This window comes from Octopus bimaculoides, chromosome 12, assembly GCF_001194135.2.
Source record: "Octopus bimaculoides isolate UCB-OBI-ISO-001 chromosome 12, ASM119413v2, whole genome shotgun sequence".
Classification (NCBI taxonomy): Eukaryota; Metazoa; Mollusca; class Cephalopoda; order Octopoda; family Octopodidae; genus Octopus; species Octopus bimaculoides.
Genome location: NC_068992.1, coordinates 30,033,825 through 30,052,096, shown reverse-complemented (window position 1 = coordinate 30,052,096; position 18,272 = coordinate 30,033,825). Strand labels below are relative to the sequence as shown.

The 18,272-nt window shown below is 34.3% G+C and overlaps 1 protein-coding gene across 6 annotated transcripts in view; it reads left to right on the top strand.

Annotated features, from left to right (window-relative positions):
- The window catches only part of LOC106869914 (protogenin A), a 1,534,154-nt gene that overhangs the window by 797,236 nt on the left and 718,646 nt on the right, over positions 1-18,272 (top strand). The window lies entirely within an intron of this gene.

The following is an 18,272-nucleotide window of genomic DNA, read 5'->3' as shown; positions in this document are numbered from 1 at the left end:
ATATATATATATATATAGGTTACTCAAGTACTTAATTATTTCAGAGAGGCATTGAAAATTTTCAACAGGTATGTAAGGAATGTGTAATTAAGACATATTTAGTCTTAATTATAAAATTACATCTCTCAACAGCAAAAAGCCTTTCTTGGCTTTAGAATCATTGCATGTATGTTTAAGTGTTTTTCATTAAGTCAAACATTTGTCCTTTTTTTGCTATATTCTTTTATAATTGTGCTAAACTCTTTGAAATAGAGAAGTGGAGAAATTTTCGTAAGTGGGCCAAAATGAGTAATGACTAATTTTAATAATCACTCCTCTTTAACTGCATGGCGCATAAATATATATGGAATGGAATAGTGCCACTCCAACTTATCATAAAGAAGCTACAGAGAATATTTTATGTCGAGTTCTTAGATTTTGTCGAGTTTCGTTAATTTCATATGATGTGCTATTTTCCATAATCCTCTTTTATTTGACATAGATATTTTACATTTTTTTTGCATTTCTGATTTTTCTGATGTCAATGGATCGATGTTCATGTGTATGAGTCTTTTTTCAAAGTTTTTGTAATTCTGAAGTAGTGAAGATAATTTACCATATCTTAACTTAATAATGTTTCCCTTATCTAAATTTGCCTTTTATATTTTCAAAGAGAACGGTGATAATTTTCTGAGATAGCGTTCTGAATATGTTAAATAGATTTTATTGCATTTAGAGAAGGTCAATTTGCTTAGCTGACATAGCATTTGTAAGGTAGTGGACGTTTATAAAAAATATATTTGTTTCCAAAGTAAAAGAATGCGGTAAATATCACTGATTGGGCCCCACCTAACCCCTACTGGAAACTGAAAAAGCAAACTTTCAAAAAAAGCTGTTCCGCTTAAGTTTGAATTTTTGTTTTTGTTACGATTTCCCCTCTTTTTTTTTTCTTTCATGCATGGCACAACAATGCAGGGAAGCCCTTTTAAAGCAAGCAATTTAAAAATCCATGCCCTTTAAATGTTCGTATCTCCACCCCCTCACACACTCAGACACACTCAGACACACACACACACACACACACACACACACACTCATCTTGCGTTTGGAATAACTACTAATACGTTTTGTTTTTTTCCTGCAACATTCTGTTCTTTTATAGTACTCCACAGTCTGAAACATTTGTAACTGGCATTAGGAAAAAAAAAATAGTTTAGGCCAGAAGAGCCAAGCCCTATAAAGTGGATGTGTGAAAAACAAAAATTTGAATTTTGAAACGTATACATATCATATAGAGCGAAATTTTCATTCGTTTATTTAAACTTCCTCTGCTAGATCATCAGATTCAATTACTGCGAAAATTGGGTTTTGAGATTTAATTCTTCTGCATGAGGAGCTCACCGAACATGAAGTGCCCCGGGCCTCCCATTGTTTAAACGCGGCCCTGGTAATAAGATTCATATCAAAGTAAATTTTGATTGCCTTATAAAAATATACATTGATTTATTTGTTGGGACGTTACTTTAAAGTAACGTTTTGTTCCAAGCAACATGATTTTGTAAGATACACCTTAAAAACTGTGATATCTAATGTCTGATATTTCTTGATTCTTTTGTAAAGAGAATAGTTAAATCTCACTAAATGTTTAGAATACCATGCAGGAATATGTAATATCCATTACGTCTCCAGTATACAACACGAAGAAACGTGAGGTTTTACTGCAGCCGCTTATCAAAAGTAATAAAGTAAATGTTAACCTCAGTATATTGTCATGAAATGGAAATCAGATTTTCTCATGGATTGAAATAAAATGTGCTAGATTGTTCTTCCTGTGATGTTTTACAGTTAAATGCAGTATAAAAATAAATTCACATATCAATCGTAGCTTAATAATCAGTGAATTAGTTGTTGAAAACAACAAACATTTGGTGGTAATATACAATTAGTTTCTTTTCATTAGGTGAAAGGTTAGTATGATTGAAGACAAGAGACTGGCATGATTTGTTATATAATGTATTTTTGAACAAAATTATAAACGATTGTATTGCCGTACTACTTTCCCTTTCAGAACGGCACGGATCTCACCACAAATATACGTTATTGCTAAATATAAGTTGTTTTGTGTTTATGTAAGAAAAATATTTTTAGAAATAATTCCACGACAGTGACATTCAGCATTTTCTTTTAAATATGATATACTTTGATAGATATGTAAATTTTCAGACATTTGTTTTACATAACATTTTCATAACCTTTAACAATTTCAGCAGCAATTCACTCTACCCTCCGATCTTTTCATTATCAATCAAATGTGTTCAACACTCGATCAACCGATTTTCCATTTAGTTATATCATTCCAGAGTGACATGAATAATGGCAATAAGAGTATTACCGGTCCAAATGTTTCCTTCATACACAATATTTACTACTGTTGATATATTCCATAACAATATATATTGTATTTCCCATTTTAGAGGTTTTCAAAACATTTGCATTCTATTTCATGTATGCTTATGATATTCTTTACAAGATACTTAAAGGTTCCCGGTTGTTTCACATTGTTCATTACACCACTGCTTACAAAACTACGACATAAAAACATTAATTGATAAACATGTTAAAATCTTATAAAGCAGTCACATACATATATCTAAAGAACAAAGCAAGAATTGCTGTCAGATATTGGTATCGTAGTAATAGTCTTTACTGTAAATAGCGAGGTTTGTCTGGCCGATTCTTTATTTTCACCCCACCCCCACATATATATATATATATATATATATATATATATATATATATATATTCTGTTCAACCCTAGGAATATTATTGCCTGATCAGAATTACGATTTGTGACACACTAGCTTTAACTAACTCATCGTTTTTGTGTAACACAGTATATTGTGGACTGCATTATTTGATGTCTCATGTGAATTCCACAGTAGTAGAGTATACCATGAGGGGCAGTTGATCACTATATATAGCCGGGTGTTTGCGTTCGATGTTATTTTCATTGGTGAAGAAAATAAGTTGCTATAGTTATTTACGCTTGGTGTGTGTGGTTTAATTAGAATTCAATTCCATTCCAGATTTGTTTTTGTCCCTGTTGGTTCATTGAGTTGGTTTTTGATGCTATGATTTTATGATGCCGTCTGCGTTTGGCTATACTGTTTTTGATGTTGTTTCGAGGTATTAACACACTGGACATTTCTGTTATGCAATTAGATTTCTATTTTTATATTTCCTAGTAATAAGTTTGTTTTTTATGCATTTATAACTATTATATTGAATGTTGAATTACACTGAGTGTTACTGAATTATATTGCATTGTTCCTTAGCATCTGAGCCTGTTGTAATGGTGCAAAGTAAGGGAAAATTTTGGGGAATGTTTCCCACTCTCATGCGTTGTTCACTCTGACACACACCTAGGAGGATCTTCAAACACGTGTTTAATCAGCCTTGTTGATGCATGCAGGGTAGTTTGGGACTTTCTGAATCACGCCCTAGACGTATTATTTAATAAATTAGAATCTGGCAAATGAGGCTGGTGAATTCGTAAAAATTATCCGATGACTACCCCGCACTCCAAAGCCAACGTGGAAAATCCTACTGCCATCCTTACACGCCTTCCAGCAGCAAAAGTCTCCAATCATGGATTGACCACAGTCATCAGAAGCATTTCATAGCTGTTTCAATTTGCTCTTAGCGTCTGTTCAAATGCGTGGTGATGTATTCCGGCGGGGTCCCTTCTTGCTAGTCACGGCATCGTAGTTTCCGTTGCAGGAGTCCATGAGTATTGATCAGCATTTGGATGTCGGTATTTCACTACTCGGTGCGAATCATCATGAGACAGGTAAATCTTTCCCAATATTCCGACAGCTTCCATTCCTCCATGTGAGCTAGCATTCTCTCAACTGCAACTATCATCTTTATGCTCTCCGATGCTGTTGGCATTTTAATAACAAATCAGGCTGTTTATGAAAAAAAAAAGACAACATATCTTCAACTTTAGCCCATGAGTGTGTGAATGTGTGTGCATGTGCGTGTGTGTGTGCATGTGCGTCCGTGTGTTGTGTGTATGTGTATGCTTGTGTGTATGTATTCATTTGTATTCCATGATGCAGATAACCTTTGCCGTTATTTTAAATATGGAATGATTATTATACCTATTAGGCTTATAATTATTATACACGGCAAATAAACAATAATATCTAAAATCATCTCGCATGAAGTCAAAACTCCTGTTCATAAATTGGAAACATTTACGAATATTTTAGCGGCAGTCATTGTTTTTGTGAAAGGAATTAAACGATATGAATGGGATATCCGTTTTAGTCTCTTGTTAGAGTTTACAGATAATTTGTAATTATTGACAAATTTATAGACAATTTTCTATGTATGTTCTATACCATATTTATATGACGCGATAACTGAGTAAAGCATCATCCCCTAGAAACCCCATCCGATTTCAGAAACATTTGTGTCGACACAGTAGAAATATGTCAAATTCCATAACTTAGACAGACCCTGAAGGTCCCATCATAACATCAAAGTAATCCTTCGTACAGGATAAGTTATTGTCGAAGGGGATAAGTGTTAGTATAATATTTCTCTCAAAACAAGACCGACGTCTCAGTTTCCTTGTAAATACAACAAAATTTGAGGTAACAGAAGTATGATAGTTTGATTATTTCAAATTATAGGGAGGAGGTGTTACATTCAGTTATCCAGATAGAAGTGGGCCTGCTGGGCTGCATTTCCTTGACGGGAAGTTAGAATTCTAGAATCTTTCAAGAACGCTGATTTGTTTCTTAACAGCCATCAATGTTTGAAGTAAAGCTAGGTCACTACAAGCAACACTGACATCTTTCATAAAATTTACCACGATTTTGTCCGTTCAGCCATAAGTAAATTTACAATCACCATTAAGTTTTATCATTAAAAGCGTCAAGGAATGTTTCAATTAAAATGTCACAGAATTGTCTCATTACAAGGGCTTCGAAGATATTATAACTAATATAGAAGTGTTTCATTTCAACCCTATTATAACTGTCATTAAAATTGTCACGTAACTATGTCATTAATACCAACATCTATCTATATTATTTAAACCACCAAGGAGTTGTTTCATTGCAATTATCATTGAGTTGTGTGTTTCATTACAGCCACAACAGGAATCACATTTCAAGTAGCTACGCCTTCTCATTACAAGTGGTAATAATCTTTGTTGTATTCATTAAAGTACTGATGTAGTGTTTCACTACAACGACTACTAAGTCATAACAACTAAATCTAAAACTAACTTTCACTATACCTACTCTTAAACTAAACCCTCTCACTAGAACAACTGAGCTGTTTCATCACACCCGCAGTATAAGTGCATCATTACATGTGCTGTTTTCTATGTCATAATTGTATACACTGGGATAACCTTACAATATACACTGATCTATTTTACTACATATTGTGTGCATTGTTTGTGGATATTATATCGTTAACTTCACTTTTTCTCGTAATTGTTTTTATTGATATGGTTCAAGAAATGTATTCATATTCACGTAAGGATTTTTTATTTGTAGTTCATTTTACTCTTTTACGCGTTTCATTCTTTTGACATTGGCCATGTTGGAGCACCACTTTTAGTCAGAGAAATAGAACCCAGGACTTATTCATTGTAAGCTTAGTACTTATTCATTCGGTGTCTTTTGACGAATCGCTATGTTTCGGGCACGTAAACACACCAACACCGGTTGTCAATGTATATGTATATATCTATCTATCTATCTATATATATATATATATATATATATATATATATGTATATGTATATATATACACACGATCATCTTTCAGTTTCCAACTAGCAAATCCACTCACAAGGCTTTGGTCGGCCCGAAGCTATAGTAGAAAACACTTGCCCAAGATGCCACACAGTAGCACTGGATCCGAAACCATGTGGTTGGGAAGCACACAGCCGCGCCTTCGATTTCTGTATTAGAAAAATTTGCAATGTAGGATATTCTAAATTTTTTACTTCCAATGATTTTGTTTTCATATTTCATGGAGATATAGTGTTGGACAACGTGATTATCAGTCCAAACCTTTGCCCAGTCAACATCGGTTTGTTAATGGCATTTTAATTTCAAGACGCGTATCATATGTTTTAGCATATTAGACGAGAGGTTGAATCATTATCAGTATTTAATTATTAACTCTACCGGGTTAAGCAACAATTTACAAAGTTTCTTTCGTGGCCCCTCTTTCTGAGACATTGTAGGAATCAATGAAAATTATAGACCTCTCGAAATCATTAAAATCAGTACTAAAGTGATGTGTATTTCGAATCATGCAATATACTATAATATTCTATAAGCTTATCAACTGTATTCGATTAACCACACTTCGATACATGTATTTATATAGATTAACCCAATTTATATGTAAGCATTCATGAGATTTTGTGGCACTCGTAACTTTATGCTGTCCATAACTAGAAGTAGACTCAAAGAGATAGCAAGCATATATCTTCGCCAAAAGCGTCTGATATAATAGCTCTTGTTCTACATATTTATAGAGAAATCAATATATACTATAAACGATTGTGCGAATGGTCACGAGACTGGCTGCCATAATAGCAGCTTGCAGCGAGGTTGCTTATATACACTCATTGCATAGTGTTCATGGCAAATATTCGACGGCTACTTTAACTTGCAGTATCGAGACAGGTGAGACATGACAATAGATCTCATAATCGCATATAATTCAATGTATAGAATAACATAAAGTTTTAAATTTTTCATTGAATAATTCCGTTAAACCGTTTTTAAACATCCTTTTTATCAAGTGCCAATCAACATTTACCACCCAACGAAATACTATCACTTAGCTATCATAATAAGTAATGGAATCTTCACATAGAAGGGAATGGTTTAGTTGTTCTTGATATCATAATTGGTATGTGGTATGTTTATCATTAGAGACAGTCCGCATGTTTGTTTTATCGTTTAGGTTTCGAAGAGGGTCCTTAGACAATGCTAGCTCTCTGTGGCTGATAAGATCAATACATTTCTCAAAACTCTGCAGTTAGAGATTTGTAGAGGGTGAAAATTCTAAAAAGTAATGAATGAGTTTAGTAATACTATTAGGGCATTTGTGGTTGATATATTATTACTGACACAACAAAGTAGTGAATTTGAAGCGCTTAACAGAGGCGACACGTGTCGGGCTAAAATCCCAGGAACAAATGCCGATGTGAGACTAGTAGAGATATATGATTGAACTGGTAGAGAGTGTGAAAGAGAGAATAGAAGAATATTAGATTGAATCACAATAGTGACCGTGTCCATGCCAAATGCAATCTAGAATGACTACAAAGGCAGAAGCCTATGGACCTAAAGGCAGAAGCACTTATACATTGTGGCTGTGACCTTAACCATGAAGAACGGTAATAGTTGAACTATTTTTAATACATTATAAAAAAGACCAATTTTTTAATGATGCAGACGTTTTAATTATTGAGGAAGTACGTTTACCAAAATACATCATAATGCTATGACCTATCATTTGCTGTGACCTAGTATTACCTCGTCCCTTATGTCACATATATAGCTTGAGACAAGTCACAGTAATATTTTCTTGATGTATGTTATATTGGTTTCGATTGCTACATTGGTTTAGATTCGATACTTCGTGAAGTAGACATAAATGGCATGAAACGGTGAAGAGTGTTATCAAGACCGTTTTACATGGTGTCAATGCAAAATTATATGTGGATCAATGTGGGGTGTTGAAGGTTAGAAAAATCATCAATGATGATATCAACAAATGTTGTTGTTGGGAGTAACGAGAGACAAGCTATAGAAATATTAAATAAAAGAGTGGTGGGGAGCCAAACCGGACCTTAAAATGCGTACGTGCTCTTCCTTGAGAAACACTGGAAACATGTTATGCAATTAGTCTGCCTCCAGAGTCGCTCGCGTGATATCTCTATTTCTTTTCTCTTTTTTTTTTTTTTTGAAATTGACTTCGAGACGTTGGTGAGTTGAGTTTCTGTTGTCCAGTCGTCAGCAGTGTACACTATGAATTACGAAAATGTCTGCTGTGATACCAGAGAAATGACTGGAGCTCTATAAATAAAACTGTTCACAATGGTTATAAATCACAATATATTACATTCCTTTGCAAGTGCAGATATATTCCAAGTTATTTGGAAGAGTTATACATCATATAAAATCTAATCCATCCGAAACAAATTTCAGTGCATAAGTATATCACAATGCAATATATTTTCATTGTACTTGGATATACGATGTTAAGATTAATATTCTGCTCATTTAAATAGAAGCAACTTCGCTTTCTTTCTTCTGTAAACATTTTGCTTAAGACGAGGTCAAATATTTTTCTCCTAGGGGATTGCCATGCAATGTCTTTTTCATATGGACATTAGCCCTACTTGTTCGTTTATTTTTAAAATATTGATTTCTCTAAAATTATCTCCGTAGGGGTGATATTTCTTCTTAATGAATATTTTCGTGATTTTTTTTTTATAATTGCGAAATATTTGTTTTTAGTGACAAAATAAATATATTCATTAATTAGATATTTTCGATATTATTGAAATCACTACTTTGATTGTTTGCATGTTTCTCTAAAGTTAATTAATCCCCGGAAGAGAAGACATATTTAAAATGAGTTTTACTATCAACTTGTGTGTATGTCGTATTTTACACTCATACAGTTTTAAAGTATAGCCTTGCCGGGAAAATACTGATTTATGAATGATTTATAAGAATATCTCTTGAAAAACACACATTAGAAAGTCAACCTCCAAGCAATAGAATCCAAATTCCTATCCAATTTCACACTACTCTAATAAAATATACGATGAATACATTGAGTAATATCATCTAATACACAGTACACTATCTCAAAACCAAAACTAACCGCCAAAAAGATGATACTAACAGTGGAAATGGATTTATAATGCATTTAAAAGTGGACGACTAACTATGATTTAAATATCAAAACAACGGGATAAAAGTAGGTTTAAATATGTAAATAGAGTTATAGAAAGTAAATAAGTAAAATTAATCTGAAGTTGGGAAATCCCAGTTCAAATATGCTTTTAAAATATGGAATAAGTTTAGGTTCAAATATGTAAAGTATTACTGTTGGTTTGCAGGCATTCCGATATACACGGAAATCTACAGGTGGAGCACAGATGGAAGACTTTTAAAGTAAGAAAACTACCATTGAAGACAAAGAACAGATAGGGGTGCATTAACTGCGACCACTGACAAGCGGTCGAATTGATTTGTGTGGATACCTCTGATAGAATTAGTGAGGTAATGACATAAACAAATTTTGATTCGTAATAAATAGAATATATGGTTGAAACCTTGGGATAAAAGGTGTGCACAATTGTTGCTCTGGTAGTTAACGCCTGCTTCGAATGGGAGATCGTTTGACACAGCTATGATGATAGTTTACGCTACATGACAAGAGTGTCGTTCACCTTTATTTCCTGTGAACAGCCAGATGTAAATTCAACCTTGAAAAACGCCAAGAAAAACCATTAAAAGAAAGATAAGTAAACAAATTATATTCGTCATAACAATGCTTCACCCATCTAAGGCACAAAATCCTGCAAATCGAGAATCGACAAATTGAACTGGTCTTTGCTTTCTAAACTAACATATTTCACGAATGTGGTGTTCTCCGACTACTACTTGTTCCGTCCAGTGAAGCACATTCTTTAGGGACAACTATCTAATGATTTAGACGATTTCAAATTTACTGGGTAAAAGTAGGTATACGTATTGGCACATTTGTTTTGGTTTCGAAGATCTTTACGATTGAGAAAAGGCATCGCTTGGGAAGAAAAATATCCATAGAGTAACAGTAACTGTACCAAAATGTTGTACTATAACGAAAACATGTCAACATTTTACTACTTAAACTAACCCGTGAGTACATATAGAAACGCATACCTATTTAATTTAAATAAATATATACATATAACCGTATGTGTATGTGTGTCATGTGTGTTTGTGTATTTGTGTGTGTGTGGTGTGCGCGCGCGTGTGTGCATGTATGTGTGTATGTATAGCGATGGATGGTCGACAGTGTTAGGTATTTAACATGTTAGGTATTTAACATGCAGGCCTTAAATCTTCGGATTTTTTGAAGTACCAAATATATTTTCTTATTTAACATTTATAAACATTATAAATATCATTTTTTGTATTTATAACTAATTATAAAATGCCCTTCTCTAAACCATACCTTGATAGCCCACATCTGTCATCTAGGCTTCAACATAAATTCCCAATATTCTTTATCTATATAAAATGCTTAACGTAAGTGTTGCGTAAAAACGCCAGAAGCTGCTGTTTTTAGCCCAGCAAAGATTTGTTTATAGAATTATCGTTTTACTCTGGAGGGAATTTCTCAGGCGAAGAACATCACCTTCTGTTTTCCCATTGTATCTAATCTAACGTGATGCACGAGGATGAGTTAGAACGTATTGTAACGCTTCAATTGTTTTGATTCACCCTCGTGTGCCGGTGAGCGAGCCAATGACTATAGCAAATAAAAATTGCATCTTCAACTGTACTACTTCTGCTGCATAATTCGAAATTTATTTCAAGAAAACTGTATTAAATTGTCTATTTCCACATTCGTAAACTGCACAACGGTTGCCATCATCACACACATATAGTATCTGACTTATTTTTGTTAAAGGCAGCTAAACAACATATACTTTAGTGCGCGTTGCTTTACCTCTTGAAATATTAGATGTCGCACAAGCCCGTCAGCTACTAAATTAGATGCAATGCCAAGAAAACTGCTTGGAGTTATTTGTTTAGAATTTTTTTTTCTTTCTGAATTCAAATCTTTCCGAGGTCAACTGTGCCATTCATCGTTTTGAGATCGATAAACTAAAGTAACAATCAAATAGTGGGGACGATGTAATCGAATAAGTCTCTTGTCTCAAAATTGCAAATCTTTTTCCTAAATCAGAAATCATTATGTATTTCACAAAGCATTCAAATCTAAAACACGGGTTCAAAGGCCGTCACCGTTGTTGCACATGAGTCTGCTCACTTTTTATAAATTTAGTGGCAATATAACATTTATTCTTCTATTAAGCAGTCAGGCATTGATTTTTTTTATTTAGTTATATTTATGTGTATGTGTACGTGTGCGTAAGCGTGTGTGCGCGCGTTTGTGTGTGTGTGTGTGTGTGTGTGTGTGTGTGTGTGTGTGTGTCTGAGTGTGCGTGTGGGGGGGGGGCATGTCTGTGTGAGTATATGTACATATGCTGAGGATTCGTTTGAATGGTGATCCCTCAGTTGGCAGCGTATTCAAATTCTACATTCAATTCATTTCGTCCTCTGCAACCTATTGTCTTTTCTTTTTTCTTTTTCGATTATTTTTTCTTTTTTTTTTCTTCTATTCAAGCAGTGGGTTGATAGTACATCAGTTTTGATCTTCACTTCTCTGGAAACATTCATCTAATTCGCTGGCTATCAGATTATTATTTGATACTATTCATCTGGGATAAACTTCACTAGGGATTGATGGACATCTTGTTGAGTAGAACATTCTGCTATCTCTTTTGATAACATTCTATAATCTGCTAAACATAATATTTTTTTTTTCTTTTTCGTTTAATCAGGATTGATCATGCATTGCATTGTACTTTCCTATGAATTGATTCAATGTCTTGACAGTTGTCTTTGTCGTCCGTCAATGTTGCTACGAATTTAGTAATTTTTTCTATTGTTTAATCTTTTTTATTTGATTTTGATCTTTTAATGTTATTTTAGATTTTCGTTGTGTCTTCATTCCCATTCTTGTGATATAATATCCTCCTGATAATAGCTTTTTTTCTTTTTTTCTTTTTTTTTATTTTTTAGTTACAGTAACTGACAAATCCTTCTATATTTCACATATTGCTCTGGCCTGCTCTGATATATGATTTATTTTTGTCTCGAATCTGTTTTGTAATGTCCATGCCTTTATAACACAAGGCTTTATTTGCGTTACTATTATTATCATTATTGTATAAAATAATATTATTGTAATACTACTTTAAGGCGATGAGTTGGCAGAGTCGATAGGACGCCAGACGAAATGTTTAGAGGTATTCCTCCCGTTCTTAGGTTCTGAATTCAAATTCCACCGGGGTCTACTTTGCCTTTCATCCTTTCGGGGTCGATAAATTAAGTACCAGTGAAACAGTGGAGTTGATATAATCGAATAGTCGCCTCCCACCAAATTTCAGGCGTTGTGCCTCTAGTATGAAGGATTTTTGTAATGCCACTAATTATCAGTGCTAGTAGTAATATTAAATTTAGTAATCACAGTAGTAGTAGTTGATGCAGTTGTTGTTCTAACAGCTGCTGGTATTATTTGTTTTTATTGGTATTTTTTACAATTAGTTTTATCCTTTCGTGATAGCATTCCCTGCATCCTCACGTAAGACAAGTTATACTTTAGATTATCATGACATTGTATTAATGATGTCTGAGTTCCATGTTGCATTTTCGTTTATTCCCAATTCATTTCTGTAAAACTGTGCACGTTGCTCATTTTCAGATCCCTGTGTGTTTTATAAGTTGTTGAATTCATGCTCAAAATGACTGCTTTTCACCAGCTGTCATTGATTGGTATACATGAAGCTTTCCGTCATTTTTTTTATTTTTTATATAACACATGGTTTTCGCATTAATGCAATGTTAAACGCATCCCGAATTATTTTTGTCTTATCGAAAGGTCTGTTTACCTACAGCTTCTTGAATTACTCATGGTTTTATATTTTCCTATTCATTTCCTTTCACTCCATTCCATGAGGTTATTGTTTTCTTTGCAGTAGTTGTACAAATATAATGTGCAGAAATGCAGTCTCAGAATTGTTTCTTTAATGAATTGTGTGCTTATATTTAAGTGAATGTCGCAAGTCATTTTCCTGTGGAACATTCCCTCTCTCTCTATTTTTCCCTCTTTATTAAAACATTTATTTTTAATACAACTTATTGATCGGTTTAAGGCAGTTGATAATGGCAAAAAGCAATGGAGTGATTTCTTTTCTTCACTGTTTGGTTGATTTAATGACATAGGATACCTCAATGTTTCCCTTTCTAGTCGTTGCTATCTGCTCTTCTTCTATAAGGAAACTCCTCAGTGTTGATCAGTTACATACCTACTGAACAATGGCGACTAGATATAAGCCAACGTATTTTTGTCAGTCAAAATAAAAATGCTCGAATTAGTTATCTAACTTGATAAGGAAGCCTGCTAGATAATTAAACGCGCAAGTTCCATCTAGAAGAGAAATAAAACACTTTATATCAACTAATAAAAGCCGCACCATAAAAGAGAGTTCCACAGAGTGCTAGTGATTCTTGACGTTCGATGAGAGTGGCTACTAAATTTTCTAGTTGCGTAAACACATAAATAACACATTGCGTTATTTAGTTGAACCACGTTAATTATTTTTCAAAATAATTTAGTGATTTTGTGAATTCGTAAAACAAGTACTAAGGATTTCATTGTTAATTACTGTTACCTAACAATACACACACACACGCACACAAACACATACACACTCACGCACACATATACATACATGTTCTTGACCCCCATATAGAAAATAAAGTGTTGTTTTTTTACTGATATTTGAGAAGATGAGATATATTGGAACAGGTAATATATTATTTATATAATTTTTTTAATCATTTTTATTAAATTCCCTCTTAAATTGAAATGTCTTAGACTTATAGTCAATAGAACATATATCGGAAAAGAAGCACACTCTAGAGGATAGAGCAGTAATTATTACAACTAAAATTTTAATTTTGGACTTAGAAACCTTTGGTAAAATTAAAATTTTTGTTTTAACATATATATATATCAAAATTGCTGTTATTTAACAATATTTATATAAATTATATAAATATAAATTTATAACGTTATATCTGTTGCGTCTCCACACTTAATGGGTCGGTTGTATACAAATGTGGTTGACTGTAAATCAGCATTTAAGCATTATTCATTTTTCCTGATTCAATATCTTAAGCTATACAAGTTAGAATCAATGATGAATAGAACTAAATCGTAATCCTGCCTAACATGTACGGAAACAATTACATTCAGTTGCTCGGAAACGTATTTAAACAGCAGAACCTTTTTGGCTTTCGCATTTTCCTTTTATCTAATTCAATAAAATTTATCATGAATAGTTTTGTTTTCATAACTGAAGTCTTGAAATGACTTGTAAAATGGCAGGTTATAGGATTTAGTTCGGATTAAAACGGCAAGATCAACAAATAGGAATTGTTTGGGATTATAATGCGTAAAAACGAAGAAATTATTCCTGGGGGTTCTTTCCATAAGCAATAAGAAAATATTTTGCTAAATATGATTAATTATCTCTCTCTGTTTCCATTTTATTTTCCCACCTAATATCTGTATGGAATTATTTGTATTGCATACACGTAGGCGTGGTTGAGAATTTCACTTCATCACAACTTGTCTATGGTACGATTATTTGCGCGTACTTTCGGAAAGTCTAATTTATATAGTGTAGGTTCGTCCCTTCCGCCTGCAAAGTTCAGAAAAAATCCATCATCTCATAGAAGCAAACACGAACACGCTCCTAGAGTTCCCGGTGTTTTGTAAATATGTGGTTGAGTTGATTTGTTGGTTGACCTACCGATGTATGCATCTAGTAACTAAAAGAATCTCAGATGGATAATTTTTGGAATGTCTTACCAGTCTTCACGCTACCAGTAACAGATTGGGTTTGGAGAATCCACTTCGGATTTGCTCTTCCTTTGAAAACCCTGATATTTCTACATAAATTTCATGAAAGTTTCTTAGTGCATAACCTAATGCTCCTATGATGATAGTTACACATGTGACAATTAAGAGTCAGTATACAAGAGCTGTAATTTCCACATTAATTAGGCATATATATTCTCTTTCTCTTGAACATATGATTGTACACTTACATCTGCTGGGCAGCTAATTTCATTGGAGTTTTCACCAGTATTCTTTGTTTATAATGGTGTGAACGTATTCCGGTTCTGACATGCCTTTGATGCATACGCCAGAGCAATCCTTCTTGTGGATAGTCTTTGCAACTATATCATGTCTCAGGGGTAGGTAGTATCTCGTAGACATTTTGGGGCAATTGTTGTGGGTGATATATTCAAAACTGGTATAACAGAGCCGACATTTTTAGCACAACGGGGTGTATTCGTGCTATCTTTGTCGCTGTTGCTTATCAGTTATTTAGTAGCTATCTCCAGTTGCTGGATAGCGAAGGCATATCCTTCTTTGTGGTATGTAATGTATTTATCGCAGGTCCACATAGGCTACTCTTCCTGTCAATGTTGTTGTTGCCCTCCAACTTACGGTATGAGTACCCGCGCATTGCTTTTTGCTGGTATGGTGTCAGCTTCTCTCCAGCCTCTGTTTAGGCATACCAAACTAGGTCACACGATACAATTATATTATCAGAGTAACTGCACAGTAGTTCTTCAACTCTGAAAATGTTGTTACTCTCACTTTTTGATATATATATAGAATGTACTCCTTTCTTTACTGCACAGCATCTGTTGTCAGAGAGATACAAGGCGACTTTCAAATGTTATTTCAAATGTTATATGCCACTACCGCCTTCACTTCATCTCACATAGATATTATCAATCTCGTATTCTGTTGTGCGTCCAGTCCAATATTCCCAATATTGTTTCTAGGGCTAGCACTGCAAAAGCATTGTGCGATATGGTTTTATTAAATGCAGCTTTGAGTTCCATATTTTGCTTAGTCTACAGCATCAGCGCATGCAGCTTTCTCATCGGTTTCGAGAAGCTTGTAGATAGGGGAGATCGACAAGCTATTGATGTACAAGTTATCTGGTCAACAATATTTCTTCGGTTGGCTCTCATGCAGGAGCCTTTATCTTGCCCCTTTATCTTGCCCAAACTCCATATCCACGACTCATGAAAATGTTGTAACTAGTTCTAATTGTGTCTTAATGTTGAGCGTGTTACCAGAATTTAACTTCAATTCATCAACAAAGAATCTAAGGATGACATTAAAATTATTATTTTTTGCATATCTCAGCATATAAACTTGGCATTTTGTTAACTAACGAGGGTTTCACTGTCTGTTGATAGGTTAATGCTGTTTGTAACATTAACCATTGCTTTAATAGTTGTTAGTGATAACTCCGTAGACCATGTTGTGGTCAGTCTTTCAATGGTATTCACTATAGCATCAGGTAATTTGGCAAGGTGTTGTGATTCTATCATCCATGTCCGAGGCACAGGGTCGAACGTCTTCTATGCATTTAAGTATGGAAATTAACGGAATGACATAAACATTGTGAAACCCGAGCTCAAAGGGAAGAAAGCGAAAGACTGAATCATTAAATTTCAGCAACGAATAAACAAACAAATTATTAATAAGCTGTATGTAAACCTGAACATATATACGTTTATATATATGATAGATACATATATACATACATACGCACGTACATACATATGTACGGACGTACGTGCATATATATACATACATACATACATACATACATACATGCATGCATGCATGCATGCATACATACATACATACATACATACATACATACATACATACATACATACATGGTAGTAGTTGGCTGTGTCTCTTGTTTCCGAGCTTGTAATCCAGTTCATTTTCCTGGGTGTTTGAACCGGAGCTGGCTCAGCAATTCAAGGGTTGCTTGAAAAATACGGGGACATTGTGGACAAGGGATAGAAGGAGCTGGTCTGGGAAGGAGAAAACGCTGCTTTCTCTCCCGTCTCTTGAGTTCAGCTCTTGCGACTCGGGCTTTCTCGAAGTCCGCAGAACCGTTATGATTGTGTGTCTCCAGAAAGCTCTGTATGTGTCTCCCCTCTGGAGATACATACATACATATATAGACAGAGGTTGAAGATGTGAAATTGGTGGCCCATGAGCATTTAATTCCAACTTTCCTTTCCTCTATTCCTCGTCTCACTCTGGATTTCGTTTAAGTATCTGTTGAAGTATTCGGTCCAAAACGTTATACTATTGCACTATAGTTTTACTCAATGAGTTCGTTTTCCTACTTCGAACGTCGACTTAATGCTATCAACTCTAACGTCTCTTAGAAATGTGTTGCATTCTATAATTGATATAGTTTTGTGTATTTGCTTTACTTTGTTTTGCTTTGCTTTGCCGTGTTTGTGTGTGTGTGTGTGTGTAGTGCAATAGGGGTAAATATACAATGTTTTCATATAGGTAGACATTAGAAGTTATTGTCAACGAGTTCAGAAACCGTTTATATATATGGCAATAGAGACAAAATGGTTAATAATGTATAAGTTACGTATTTATGTGCAAACATGCAGATGGGATTTCAAATGGGGCTCTAATCGTATACCTCCGTATACGTGACGTACGCGATGGATAAACTCGTTTATATGGATGTATAAATAGAGATAGATATATAGCTAGCCAGCTAGATAGATAGATAGATAGAGAGAGAGAGAGAGAGAGAGAGAGAGAGAAATAGACAGGTAGATTGATAGACAGAGAGGGAGAGAGCTAGAATGTTGGATCGATAGATGGTTAGACAGGTAGACTACATACGAATAGATAGATGGATAGAGAGAGAGAGACATAGAGACAGAGAGAGAGAGAGACAGAGAGAGAGAGACATAGAGAGAGACACATAGAGAGACAGAGAGAGAGAGAGAGACACAGAGAGAGAGGGAAAATTTCAGATACAAAAGATACATACACAAGATACATGCACAAGATACATACACACAGATATATACATTCACATTCTATGTATATGATATATGTGCGACTGTTTGTGTATGTGCTAAAGTATGTAAGTATGAAAATGTATAGAACAAAGAATATGTGACAAGTATGGCAGTACAATGCTTTATAGTATCGTGCATTATATAAGACAGCAATTTTGTGTATAGGTGGAGTTGCATGGATATGACTGTCTTGTTCATACCTCACTGGAATGAGTAGTGAAAGACCATCACAGGTTGACAAGTGAAAAATCGATCTAGCGTGGAACGCGAATAAGCGGTCTGGAGGCCGCTTATTTTCCATTGTTTGTACACGCGCCCACTCACAAATGCACACACACACATACACACACGTAGAGGGATAGATAAATATTCTCTCTCTCTATCGCTCTCTCTCTCTCTGTATATATAAGTATATATATATATATATATATATATATATATATATAT